Source organism: Blennius ocellaris (assembly GCF_963422515.1).
Source record: "Blennius ocellaris genome assembly, chromosome: 24".
Lineage (NCBI taxonomy): Eukaryota > Metazoa > Chordata > Actinopteri > Blenniiformes > Blenniidae > Blennius > Blennius ocellaris.
Window position 1 is genome coordinate 14,890,541 of NC_137673.1, and position 14,909 is coordinate 14,905,449.

At 43.6% G+C, this 14,909-nt stretch overlaps 1 protein-coding gene across 1 annotated transcript in view; it reads left to right on the forward strand.

Annotated features, from left to right (window-relative positions):
* Positions 1 to 14,757: 14,757 nt before the first annotated feature.
* Positions 14,758 to 14,909, forward strand: part of LOC308147455 (E3 ubiquitin-protein ligase Midline-1-like) — a 56,034-nt gene continuing 55,882 nt past the window's right edge. The window contains exon 1 of the mRNA XM_080519591.1: positions 14,758 to 14,891. The gene's annotated coding sequence lies outside the window, so the exon portion shown is untranslated. The remainder of the gene's footprint in view (positions 14,892 to 14,909) is intronic.

Here is a 14,909-nt window from a genome sequence, read left to right on the forward strand (position 1 = left end):
TTCAGATTCTACATGATGATCTACTAGGACCCATGGAACACCCTCTAGTGTACCAAGTGTGCTGCCTTAGAGCTGCTTTGTGAGAAAATAGAAAGCCCTCCGGCGGGGGATTAGCCCAGCAACGGCCTTCTTGTTGCTTTTGGTTTTTATCAAGACTTTAGCTGTGTGAACACGATTTCACAACCAAGAACAGTTAATAAATGACCTCTTCAGTCTCCACAGCTCAGGATTTTTACACATTCAATGGATATTGACGCAAAGCCAATTCTCTTCATGTCTGCCGTTAGAACGTTTCATTCCTCGTCAGTATTTCGAGTCAATTTCCTTGCGCCGACATGCACGCGTGTACATATTTGCTTCCGCTTATTTGCACGGGAAGTCAAAGTCATTCCTCTTGTGGCATTTACATCGTATGCTTTCTCTGATCGCTCAGATGGAAACATCACACACACACACACACACACACACACGGTCAACTTTGACCGGTTTCATTCCGTTAAGCAATAACCATTTAGTCGGAATTAAACCTCCATCCTGTCAGGATGTCAGGCTATCCACCCATTGACGTCTATACCGTGATGAAATTGATCTTTAAACTTCAACCATTCAGGTTTCTATGAATTAATTTCTAATTTAAAAAATGAGTTGCCGTCATACAGTGTGGTCGCCCTGCCAGCACACTGTACGAAGCCTCCTTTGCCGCCCTCATGCAAAATGCATGCTCTCTGATTAAAGTCCCCCTCGCTGACTTTTCCCTCCATTTTCATCTGGGTGTGCGTCCCTACCTGGCTGCTCGCGCTCTCTTTATGGGCCACAGACTATACGCAGCAAAGTGAACAAAGTGAGATGTCCCCAATGTGTGTGTGTGTGTGTGTGGGCGACTCTTTCCCCCATGGCAGGTGATGGCAGGCCCATAAATCAGAATATTTCCTCACTGTCAGGTGGACTAAAGTGCATTAACCATTACATTAAACACACACACACACACACCGCTGCACTGCGCTCCAGGGACGGGAGTAGGGGGTGGAAGAGCCTTGCCTTTCACTTATAACTTATTCATGCTTCACGCCGTCTTTCAGCACACCTGGGGAAAAAGTCAATTCCTTCCACAGCGGGACGGCGGCCTGTGACTTTCTAATAACAACCTGCTTCTCAAATTCCCAACGACCTCCTTTTAGGACTACAAGTGGCTGAGGTGCACTATTTTTTTATTATTATTATTTATTTTCTTTCCAGTATCTTCAGCAATATAATGAACTTGAGTGGCCACAGTGGGAACCAAAGCCCTGCTTGGAGGAGTTGAATACTCCGCTGATTGGATCGTTGTTGCAGGAACGGAGGCGGCCGCCTGGAAAGGTCGCAGCTGCGTGATATTTGAGCTAACCTTCAGTTCACCTATTAGCTTCTCCAGGCACCTGTTGGAGGCAGTTTTCACTCCAGATGACGTCAAAACCCCTTCGGCTTTGGACTGTGGCTGTACAACACTTGCTCATCAGCGAATATTGTGAACGCTTTGCAGAATGAAGGGAAGGAAGGAGGAAACGCATTTAGCTGAAACGAGCTGTACGTTGGGTACCAGAAAGGTCCCTCCTAAGTCCTCATCTATAGACCCTGGGTGGCCACACTTTTTCAGCATCGAGCTAATTATAAAACCACCAAGTCAAAGTGATCAAGTTAAAAATGCAAAACATATATTTATTTTCAAATATATTGAGGATTCTTTATATGTACAATGTATAATGATGTACCTTGCAAAACCGTATGAGCCAATATTGCGCAACACGACATAATTAACTATGAAAATTTTTTGTAATTACCTGAGTTTACTTTGATGTTACTTTGATCTTTGGTATCGTGACGGTCGACTGGCAGACGAGACAAACGCACTTCGAAAATGACATCATGAAAAACAGTCCACCTCCCATTCCTCATGAAAGTGACACGTCTTCGTCTTCTCACTTGGTCCAGCCCCCCCCCCACTCGTTTTTGGGGGGGCTTCAAATTTGCGATAACTCGCTGACTAGCTTGTTAGCTTCACCACACTTAGCGTCGTTGTTTGCGCGGTGACCTGAAGGTCAGAAACATTCAGTCGTCATCTGACGCTGCGTTCGATCGTACTCGTAGTTCGGAAAGGTAAATTAGTTTCATTACACCAGCGTCTATTTTTTTTCTAATGTCATGCGATCTACTATTACAACCTTTGTGATCGACTGGTAGATCGCGATCGACGTATTGAGCACCCCTGCTATAGACATACCTTAATCCCTGGATGACGTCACAGGGTTAAGGAAAGGTGTTAGGAGGCGTCCTAAAGGAGTTAAGGAAAGGTGTTAGAAGGCTTCCTAAAGGAGTTAAGGAAAGGTGTTAGGAGGCTTCCTAAAGGAGTTAGTGAAAAGCGATCACGTTAGTATGGCAGTCGGACCGCACTTTCACTTGGTGACATCATAATAATGCGACGGCGGCGCAAGTTGGTGACGTCTGCTGTGGCGGGGGAAAAAACTACAAGTTTCTGAAAATGGATTATAAAGCGCATTTTGGTTTTAGATGGTTTAAAGTTGTTCAATGTAGATTATTGCTTCGGTAACTTACATCATCTGTTCCTTTTTCTGCCATCGTGATTTTCCGTAAACGCTCGGATGAGCGGGTCCCTTTAAATGTTGTCACCACAAGGAATTGTGGGGCAGCATGAGCTGCTTTGATAGAGGATGCATCAGTGTTTCCTAGGCTAAAGGAGGCACTAAGGGAAGCATCAGTGCTATCCTATGCTAAAGGAGGCTCTAAAGGAAGCAACAGTGCTATCCTATGCTAAAGGAGGCACTAAAGGAAGCATCAGTGCTATCCTATGCTACAGGAGGCTCTAAAGGAAGCATCAGTGTTTCCTAGGCTAAAGGAGGCTCTAAAGGAAGCATCAGTGTTATCCTAGGCTAAAGGAGGCTCTAAAGGAAGCATCAGTGCTATCCTATGCTAAAGGAGGCTCTAAAGGAAGCATCAGTGCTATCCTATGCTACAGGAGGCTCTAAAGGAAGCATCAGTGCTATCCTATGCTAAAGGAGGTACTAAAGGAAGCATCAGTGCTATCCTATGCTAAAGGAGGCTCTAAAGGAAGCAACAGTGCTATCCTATGCTAAAGGAGGCACTAAAGGAAGCATCAGTGCTATCCTATGCTACAGGAGGCTCTAAAGGAAGCATCAGTGTTTCCTAGGCTAAAGGAGGCTCTAAAGGAAGCATCAGTGTTATCCTAGGCTAAAGGAGGCTCTAAAGGAAGCATCAGTGCTATCCTATGCTAAAGGAGGCTCTAAAGGAAGCATCAGTGCTATCCTATGCTACAGGAGGCTCTAAAGGAAGCATCAGTGCTATCCTATGCTAAAGGAGGCACTAAAGGAAGCATCAGTGCTATCCTATGCTACAGGAGGCTCTAAAGGAAGCATCAGTGCTATCCTATGCTACAGGAGGCTCTAAAGGAAGCATCAGTGCTATCCTATGCTAAAGGAGGCACTAAAGGCAGCATCAGTGCTATCCTATGCTAAAGGAGGCACTAAAGGAAGCATCAGTGCTATCCTATGCTACAGGAGGCTCTAAAGGAAGCATCAGTGCTATCCTATGCTACAGGAGGCTCTAAAGGAAGCATCAGTGCTATCCTATGCTAAAGGAGGCACTAAAGGCAGCATCAGTGCTATCCTATGCTAAAGGAGGCTCTAAAGGAAGCATCAGTGCTATCCTATGCTACAGGAGGCTCTAAAGGAAGCATCAGTGCTATCCTGTGCTAAAGGAGGCACTAAAGGAAGCATCAGTGCTATCCTGTGCTACAGGAGGCACTAAAGGAAGCATCAGTGCTATCCTATGCTAAAGGAGGCTCTAAAGGAAGCATCAATGCTATCCTATGCTAAAGGAGGCACTAAAGGAAGCATCAGTGGTTCCTATGCTAAAGGAGGCACTAAGGGAAGCATCAGTGCTATCCTTTGCTAAAGGAGGCACTAAAGGAAGCATCAGTGCTATCCTATGCTAAAGGAGGCTCTAAAGGAAGCATCAGTGCTATCCTATGCTACAGGAGGCTCTAAAGGAAGCATCAGTGCTATCCTATGCTACAGGAGGCTCTAAAGGAAGCATCAGTGCTATCCTATGCTAAAGGAGGCACTAAAGGCAGCATCAGTGCTATCCTATGCTAAAGGAGGCTCTAAAGGAAGCATCAGTGCTATCCTATGCTACAGGAGGCTCTAAAGGAAGCATCAGTGCTATCCTATGCTACAGGAGGCTCTAAAGGAAGCATCAGTGCTATCCTATGCTAAAGGAGGCACTAAAGGAAGCATCAGTGCTATCCTATGCTAAAGGAGGCTCTAAAGGAAGCATCAGTGCTATCCTATGCTAAAGGAGGCACTAAAGGCAGCATCAGTGCTATCCTATGCTAAAGGAGGCTCTAAAGGAAGCATCAGTGCTATCCTATACTACAGGAGGCTCTAAAGGAAGCATCAGTGCTATCCTATGCTACAGGAGGCTCTAAAGGAAGCATCAGTGCTATCCTATGCTACAGGAGGCTCTAAAGGAAGCATCAGTGCTATCCTATGCTACAGGAGGCTCTAAAGGCAGCATCAGTGCTATCCTATGCTAAAGGAGGCTCTAAAGGAAGCATCAGTGCTATCCTATGCTACAGGAGGCTCTAAAGGAAGCATCAGTGCTATCCTATGCTACAGGAGGCTCTAAAAGAAGCATCAGTGCTATCCTATGCTAAAGGAGGCACTAAAGGCAGCATCAGTGCTATCCTATGCTAAAGGAGGCACTAAAGGAAGCATCAGTGCTATCCTAAGCTAAAGGAGGCACTAAAGGAAGCATCAGTGCTATCCTAAGCTAAAGGAGGCTCTAAAGGAAGCATCAGTGCTATCCTATGCTAAAGGAGGCACTAAAGGCAGCATCAGTGCTATCCTATGCTACAGGAGGCTCTAAAGGCAGCATCAGTGCTATCCTATGCTACAGGAGGCTCTAAAGGAAGCATCAGTGCTATCCTATGCTACAGGAGGCTCTAAAGGAAGCCTCAGTGCTATCCTATGCTACAGGAGGCTCTAAAAGAAGCATCAGTGCTATCCTATGCTAAAGGAGGCACTAAAGGAAGCATCAGTGCTATCCTAAGCTAAAGGAGGCTCTAAAGGAAGCATCAGTGCTATCCTATGCTAAAGGAGGCACTAAAGGCAGCATCAGTGCTATCCTATGCTAAAGGAGGGTCTAAAGGCAGCATCAGTGCTATCCTATGCTAAAGGAGGGTCTAAAGGAAGCATCATTGCTATCCTATGCTAAAGGAGGCACTAAAGGAAGCATCAGTGGTTCCTATGCTAAAGGAGGCACTAAGGGAAGCATCAGTGCTATCCTATGCTAAAGGAGGCACTAAAGGAAGCATCAGTGCTATCCTAAGCTAAAGGAGGCACTAAAGGAAGCATCAGTGCTATCCTATGCTACAGGAGGCTCTAAAGGAAGCATCAGTGCTATCCTATGCTAAAGGAGGCTCTAAAGGAAGCATCAGTGCTATCCTATGCTACAGGAGGCTCTAAAGGAAGCTACAAGCCTCCTTTTCTTTGCTTATTGAGAATTCGGACAGTTCTTATCATGGCAGTTACACAAAACACTTCCGGGATTCAGTGAAAGTCGATAGAGAAGGAGTTAGGAGGGACATTCCGGACGTTGTACTCTTCCTTCTCCTTCGCTCATGCTTTTATTGCTGCTGCCACATTGACCGGCCAATGAAATACCGTTTATATGTCTGAAATCTGCTGGCCTGTGTGCCAAACATGCCTCTGCCATTGTTCATTAGTGACTATGGACCAATTAAGTCATTCAAACAACATTTGAAGCAGCTATCAAGCATGCACTTTGTAATTACTGTTGCGTTTTACAGTAAAAAAACAAACCAAATATTTGCCAAAGTTTATTTGCAAATGCCAGTTAAACTTGTGTACAAAAGTGTCATTGAGAAAACTTTGGTTTTCAAGGCAAAGACGTCAAAAATGAGTCAGAATATGACTTGGCAGAAATGCCACGCCAAGTGGTTGAGCAGCAAAATGTCAATCACATGACTGGGTATTAAATGAGACTTCTGGATCTTCATCACGTCAAAAAGACCTAATGTGTGTCATTAAATGTCAAGACGTCTCATTTTTAACATCTAATATGCTGTCGCATGTGGCCTCCTTGAGCTAGCTTGCGCTGCGGCCAAAGTTAAAGCCCTTCAGCGTTTCCGTGCGACACTTGATGGTCGGCCAACAACAGTTGGTGAGTGGAGCTTGTTATGGCCTGGCAGGGTGAGGCAAACCGACCTCCAGGAAGGGATGACAAAGCGCTAAAGACAAACACAGCATTGTGGCGCGGTATGAGCAGGCGCTAATTGAGTAGCTAATGAGAAATCTAGATTTCCACAAAGCTTTTTTATCGAATGTGCTTCACGGGAAAATAGGCAGATGACGTAATCGTCCTTCCTGCCACAAAAACTCAAATTGGATTTTGCTTTTTAGTCCGGGCTGAAAGGACGAGGACCGTTCATCATGCCTCGCCGCACCCTTACACCACTCAGTACAAGGCAACGGATTGCATGTGTGAGGATTTTAATAGATGATGTTGCGGTGCCTGAAATAGCGCATTAGCTAACAGAGAGCGAGACAGTTCATGCTCATCAAGTGACCTGTTACACACAATCAGTGTGCTTTCGTCCTGCCAGACACATTGAGGGTCACATCGCAAATAATAAACTGGAACCGGTACTGATGCTACAAAAGAGTCTTCTGATTCTTGAAAAAAAGTGCCGGGGTGGCTGAGTCCCATTTTTGAATGCGTCAGTGCATGACAGAGTATGGTTACACATTTGTTACAGCTTTGCTGACCTTGTTAGAGGGCTTTCGCACTCGGAACCTTGAGTGAGCTTGAGAAGTGCTCGCATTTGCAAATACGGTTTTAGTGCATACAATGCCAATCACACTTGTACAGCTCATCTTACGTATTGACTAATTGTATGAATGCTGAAAGCAGTCACACTAGTCCTCCAAATCTTTATCGTCATCATCATCATCATCATTATTATTATTCTTTAACACTTTGCTATATCCCCTACAATCTTTCACCTGTTTGAAACATTCAAATATCAAAACCCACGAGATGACTGTCATGCTGTGTGCCTTTTATGTCTTTGTTTACAAATACATTGCAAAAAAACAAAACAAAAAAGTGGCTCAAGAAGATCAGCGTCGAGTGTCATGGATATACCGGGATCAAAGGAGATCAAAGCAAGGAGATCCCTTACTACAGTTCAGCTTCATTCAGGTTCAGCAGTCATGCTTACATATTCTTCTGGAAATGCAAACCTTCTAGTAAACTAGAATACCTCATCTGTTTGGAATGACTATAAATGGCATCTGGATAATCTCGTTCACATCAAACTTGTTTTTTTTTCTAACCTAAATATGCAAATATAATCTCACTCAGACAGAAATTCATGAGATCAGTCATCCCATAATAATTGAAGCTGCAAGCAGCCTTGAATCGGTCCTCGCTATTAGTGGGACAGTGATATAGACTGTACGTCGTCCGGGACAGAGTCTCGTCAAATGTGTGATATTTGAGGTTGATGAAATTCTTCGTGCCCAGGCCCTAATTACTGAAATAATGGAGAAAGATAACCAAAATATACCTTTACTGGAAACCACAAGATCGTTTTTTTTCCCCCACGGTACGCCAACGTCTTTGTTTGTACTGCCGCTTGTTTAACTTGTGCGTGTCTTCCCTGCGTGATGTCATGACTGCAGGTCTGTTTTGTTTCTGGGTGGTGGCAGAGCGAGAGATTACGCCACGTTGTCATGGTGTCCCAGCTGGTGTTGCTTCAGGTTGACGGCGAGGATGCGGCTCCTTGTTCCGGTGACAGTTTGAGGACGCGCTGGGCCAGGCCGACGGCTAATGATGATGCTGCCTGACACTTTCCGCCGCGCGTGTCTTGTGTGCGTGCATGTATGCTAATCCGGAGTTGTGTTTGTCTCTTTGGGCATATTTACATGAGCCCGGGATGCTGCTGCCAAGTCGATTGACTCCGGTGGACAGAGGACGTCCTTGAGGCATCGCTTATGGTGAATGTGTCATATCCAGCGAAGGAGATCCACATCTTTGTGTACACGCATAGCGTCCACTGGAATTCCTTGTTCGGTTGTGCTTGAAATCTAGATCTGAATGCCACCACGTTGTGTTTCTTTCTCCTGGATCCTGTTTTTCCATGACCCCTCAGTGGGATGGTGGTTGGCTCCATGGTTATTATTGGGAACACGGACCTCACTTGACTCACGCTAGCTAACGAGGACACACGAATGGCAAACAAATCAAACCTTCCATTGATCGTCTGACCTCGGAATCACTGATGGTTTTTTTTCTCAGGCGACAGGAAGTGAGTGCACACAGACAAAGCCGGCGTGTGTGCGAGCCTCGGCAAATGCGTGACTTCAATGTGTGAACGTCGGCGATAATGGATCAGCGCTGGCTCACCGAGCTATTCTTGGCTTCAAAGGGTATCGTTTCGTCAAAACTGTCTGTCTTTCACGGCGGCTTTATTCGAGTTAGGCCGCATCGGAGCCCACACCGGCAAAAGGCAGAGGTTCTACACAGAGCTAACGCCCCCCCCCCCCCCCCCCCCCTCAGTCTTCTGGATGATTTATGGTCATTATGGAAAACACGTATTTATTATTGTGGGATGAGAGTACCTTGTCTATTATGTTGCAGGAACTCGGCCACAGCTCTATAGTCCTTCAAATACATCGTTTGCTACGTACCTTTTTTTCCTGCATTCCCCCACCCCCTTTGCCTCCCATTATCTCTTGATCTGAGCCCCCCACCCCCCACCCCCCACCCCCCCAAATACTCTCAAACACCGAAAACAGCAACCTCTTTTTCTCCTTTATATCCCTTTAGACCCTTAAGAGTGGCTGTTAGGCGGCAATGGCTCCAGCTCTGTTGCTTCCCACATGGAAAGAACCTATATAAACATATATGTTTTAATATAGGTTTTGATATAGGTTTTGGATATATGTGGCATATATAAAATTGGCCGTTTTCCTATATTTTATGCACATATATGTACATATATATGCAGCATATATATGGTCATATATGTGCATATATGCAGCATATATTGTCATATATGTGCATATATGCAGCATTTATGTGCATATATGCAGCCCATGTATTGTCATATATGTGCATATATGCAGCATATATGTGCATATATGCAGCATTTATGTGCATATATGCAGCCCATGTATTGTCATATATGTGCATATATGCAGCATATATGTGCATATATGCAGCATTTATGTGCATATATATGGTCATATATGTGCATATATGCAGCATATATTGTCATATATGTGCATATATGCAGAATTTATGTGCATATATGCAGCATATATATTGTCATATATGGGCATATATGCAGCATATATGTGCATATATGCAGCATATATATTGTCATATATGGGCATATATGCAGCATATATGGGCATATATGCAGCATATATATTGTCATATATGTGGATATATGCAGCATATATGGGCATATATGCAGCATATATATTGTCATATATGTGCATATATGCAGCATATATGGGCATATATGCAGCATATATATTGTCATATATGTGCATATATGCTGCATATAGGTTTCATATATGTGCATATATCCTCATATAGGTTCTTTCCATGTTGCTTGGCTGGTACCATCTGTACCCCCCCCCCCCGCCCGCCCCCGCCGCCCCCCCCCCTCCCCCGCTGATTGAAACCAGTCCTTTCCTTTGACTGCATATGAACTCCAGCTCGGAAAGGCCAGGGGTCAACCTGAGGGGAAATGTGTTTGGTATTTTCAGAAATGGCTCCAAAGGACACTGCAAGAAAAAAGGTCACAAGGTTTGTGAATTTCTGAAGGCCGAGGTGCGATGTGCCTCGCAACACAAACTAAGAGTAGCAACACGGAACGTCTCCATCGCTTCTTCCGAGTCTCCCGAGTCATGTAGTATAAATAACGGCTGTGGATAGTAATCAGCGGTAAAGGGAGGGAGGCTTTAAGCTTTCATCGCGGTCATAAAAGATGCCTCTCTGTGAATTTAGGTGCCCATTTAACTCATATTACCTCAAAAACATTTCACGTCTGGCATTTATTGGCACACGTCTGTCATGTAAAGCCTGAAAATCCCATACAAGCGGGACTACCCACGGCTCTCGGCCATACCCCCGTTGTCCTCTATCCCTGCGAGGAGACGGGCTCTGCCGCATTCCACTCATTCTTCCTCGTTTAAAGAGAGCCCTCCTTAAACTCCGGGTTTAAATTAAGAAGCGTTGTCATGGGAAGGGCAAGCGTAGGGCCGACGGTGCGATTCCACCCCCTCAAAAAAAGAAGCGGCAAATGTAAAGCAGATGCTGATTTCTGCATTACATTTCTTTTTATATATCGTAGCCTGAGCCCTTGACTGGGATGAAAACTTGAATTAAACCAATCTGACGCCTTTGTGGATGTGTTAAAGAGCAGTCCTTTCAACTTCCAAGCAGTTTCCATATACGTTTTTTTGCTTTCTTTTCCACTTTGCCTGGCATTTAAGGCTAATATGAGCCTGGAATTCATTTCTTCTGCAGTGCTGCTATTTGCTCAATGTGATTGGATGATCAGAACACCGGCACAGGCAAAGATGGGAACACATAGCTCAAGGTGAAAACTCAGAGGACACTTGACAAAGCTTTGGTTTTAGTTGTCGAGTGAATGAACGGACAGTCCTTGTGCCTGTGCACTTTAATCCAAAAGAGAGCTGTTGGATTAAAATCCAGCGGAAGAAATACAAAGACCCGCCCCTGCAATGACTCGACAGTTTTTTTAATCCACCTTTCAGATTATAAGAGAAATCTGTGTCCTTCGTCTCGGTCGCACAGGAAGTCTGACCACTTCCTGTTTCGGAGCCACAAGCATCCCTGCCTGGATCTTTCCATGGAAACTTTAACCTTCCGACTTTTCATGATCATCCTTTGAAAACTACTCCTTTTCATTTGGCACTTCAAAAGGAGACTGAATAGCCATGATTTGAAAGCCCATGCCAAGGTGTGTAGTTTTTTTGGAGAAGTTCCGTTGTCTGTCAGCCTAAAGCTTGTAGAAATCAAAACGCACGCTTTTTGAAGCGTTCATGGTTAGGTGCTATCAAAAGATTCAAGAGGCCAGCTTTGAAAGGGCCTACGTCAACAGGTAGCGGATGTCGGGGTATTGAAACGGCTTACGACATGAGCGTCGTGCCTGAACTCCAGGTTTCTCCGCACTTTAAACCACGAGTGTCCGTTTCCCTCCAGTGACGACGGAGCACTTCCTGTTCCCACTGGACCGTCTGGGACGGAGTGTTTAGAAAGCGGCGGCTTGTGTTCTTCGCCGAGATGGAAACTCCTTGCTTGTCCTCCCCCTGAAGAGCATTCTTTAGCGGGAGCCTCACCTCGGATGACCCCTGTCCAAACGCCACAAACGCAAAGAGCCCAAAAATAACCGACCACGATGTCGGGATTGGAGTAATGTGGTTGGTAAAGGTAAAAACCATCGCAATTGACCTTAAAAGATCCCTTCAAGCATTTAATCTAATAGAAATCTAAGGGAATGTTCTGGAGGACCGATGGGGAAAAAAAAGGCTCTTCGGAGTTGAATTTGCCCAAACAAACGAGTTTATTCGAAACATCTGAAGTGAGATCAGTCCAAGAAGGCCACTCTCAAACTCAACAATCCAAGAAATGTGTTTGGAACCCAACCAACAGACATGATGCAGCAGATATGGAACTTTCCGGGAATGTCGGGAGGAAACGTCTGACACCCGACACCCGATCGGATCGGCAGCCAGATTGAGAGATTTCCTTTCAAATGGTTCGAACTTCTGTTTCGCCGTTATCTTGTGCCGAACTGCGGATCTCGCTCGCGTCGTCCACATTCATTTAATCGGCTTTCCTTGTGGGCCGGCGTATAAAAGAAAGGAAAAAGAAAGAGGGAGGGCGGGTTGTTTTTTATGAGGAGCAGCCAAAACAGCTGAGGTTTCAAGGTGGGAGGGAGGAGGGAGGGCGAGACATCAGGGAGACATTAGAAAATTACAGAGGGCGAGTTTCTGCTGAGGACGTGTCACGGATGCTGATGTAGGGACGGATGAAAGAAGGGAATATGCAAGGGAGCGTCTGTACCCCGTCATATTCATGTTCCCCACATGGAAAGAACCTATAGAAACATATATGTTTTAATATAAGTTTTGATATAGGTTTTGGATATATGTGACATATATAAAATTGGCCGTTTTCCTATATTTTATGCACATATATGCACATATATGCACATATACGCACATAAATGTACATATATGTACATATGTGTGTATATATGTCCTATATTTTATGCACATATATGTACCTATATGCGCATATAGGTACATATATGTGCATATAGGTACATATATGCCCTATATTTTATGCACATATATGTACCTATATGTGCATATAGGTACATATATGTCCATATATGTGCATAAAATATAGGAAAACGGCCAATTTTATATATGTCACATATATTCAAAACCTATATTAAAACATATATGTTTATATAGGTTCTTTCCATGTGGGATGGGCTATATATATATATATATATATATATATATGTGGAAATAAAGAAGCAGTACAGGAGACCTATATGGCCTGTATATTCACATATATGCACCTCAATTTTGCCTATATGTGGCATATATATGCATAGATGCAGCATATATACAGAATATATATTGTCATATATGTGCATATATGCAGCATATAGGTTTCATATATGTGCATTTATCCTCATATAGGTTCTTTCCATGTGGGTCTCTCTAAACTGATAGGAAACGAAAAAGAAACTTGTGTTTTTGCAGAAATGACGGCAGTCGATGTAAATAAACTGACTTTTGCATTGTCAGTTCCTTTTAACCCTTTGGACTCAAACTTGGCTCAACTCTCTATAGATGTATGAATGTAGAAATGGAATTGTAGCGCTATAATCAGTCAAGATGAGCCGTCCAGGGATTTGATCCAGCATCCCCATGACCCCGAGTTCCATAAAGTGCTATAGAATATGTAGGAATGGAAGGAATTGCAGTGACGTCATCAGCATACAGTTACTAATAAAATGTGGGGATGACAAGATTATTGTGGGGTTTGATTGCGCAATATCACCAAAAGACTTTTTAGAGTGTAAAAAAAAATAAATAAAAAGAATACCACCACATGCAATTAATTTACTGCAGAATCAGAGAGAATTTTACCTGATTTATTGCTTTAAAATGTGACTTTGTGAGCCAAATCTGAGAAAGAAATATTTTTTTAGGAAAGTCAAATATATGAAAAAGTAAAAAGCAGAAATGTTGCACTTTGCTAATGCTAATATATATTATTCATGTTCTCTATAAACTGATCGGAAACACAAAAGAAATGTGTCTTTTTGTAGAAATGACGGCAGTCGATGTAAATAAACTGACTTTTGCATTGTCAGTTCGTTTTAACACTTTGGACTCAAACTTGGCTCAATTCTGTATAGATGTATGAATGTAGAAATGGAATTGTAGCGCTATAATCGGTCAAGATGAGCCGTCCAGGGATTTGATCCGGCATCCCCACGACCCCGAGTTCCATAAAGTGCTATAGAATATGTAGGAATGGAAGGAATTGCAGTGACGTCATCAGCATACAGTGACTAATAAAATGTGGGGATGACAAGATTATTGTGGGGTATGATTGCGCAATATCACCAAAAGACTTTTTAGAGTGTAAAAAAAAAAAAAAAAAAAAAAGAATACCACCACATGCAACTAATTTACTGCAGAATCAGAAATAATTTTACCTGATTTATTGCTTTAAAATGTGACGTCATCAGCGAATACAGTTACTAATAACATGTAGGGATGACAAGAGTTTTGTGTGGTTTGATTGCGCAATATCACCAAAAGACTTTTTAGAGTGTAAAAAAAAAAAAAAGAATACCACCACATGCAATTAATTTACGAAGAATTTTACCTGATTTATTGCTTTACAATGTGACTTTGTGAGCCAAATCTGAGAAAGAAATATTTTTTTTATATGAAAAAGTAAAAAGCAGAAATGTTGCACTTTGCCAATACTAACACATATCTTCAAATTAACTTTATTAATCGTCTATAGAAAGGGTATACATCCCATCATTAACCATGCAACGTTTTTACTTATGGAGTTGGAATCAAAACCAGAATATATCTTTATATTTTTATTTTTAAAAAAAAACTCCACGTCTCCAGTTCAAATCCATCACGAAGCGGATTAAAAGACATGAATGAATTTCAAAGCCTTTGAAGTTTTGCACACGCACACGCGGGGTTTTGCACGCGACGATGACGAACGCTTTAATCAACGGGAGCGTCTTGTCTGTGTGTCTGCTACCGGATTAGGCCCCGCCCACCTGCGCTGCAGCGATTGGCCAAGCTTCAGGGCGCGTGCAGCCCCCCCCCCCCAACTGGCACATTTGAATAACAGAGGGGGGGGGAACGGGGGAGGGGCTACGGTGGAAAGAGGGAGGGAGGGGAGGAGGAGGTGGGCGGGGCACTCGTCTCTCTCTCTCTCTCTCTCTCTCTCTCTCTCTCTCTCTCTCTCTCAGGATGGAAAGGCTTACCGAGGGAGGAAACGTCATGAGAGGTGATGACGAAGCGATAGTGTCCACATCCTCCTCCGCCTGCGTCCCACCAAGAAGAGAGAGAGAGAAAGAGAGAGAGAGAGAGAGAGATAGGTGCCACTCTCTCCCCCTCACCTTGTCTTCATATCTTTTTTTTTTTTTTTTTTTTCTCACTTTGTTTGTGGACGATGGGATTTTAATCATGTGGAAGGTAAGACGGAGGCTTTTC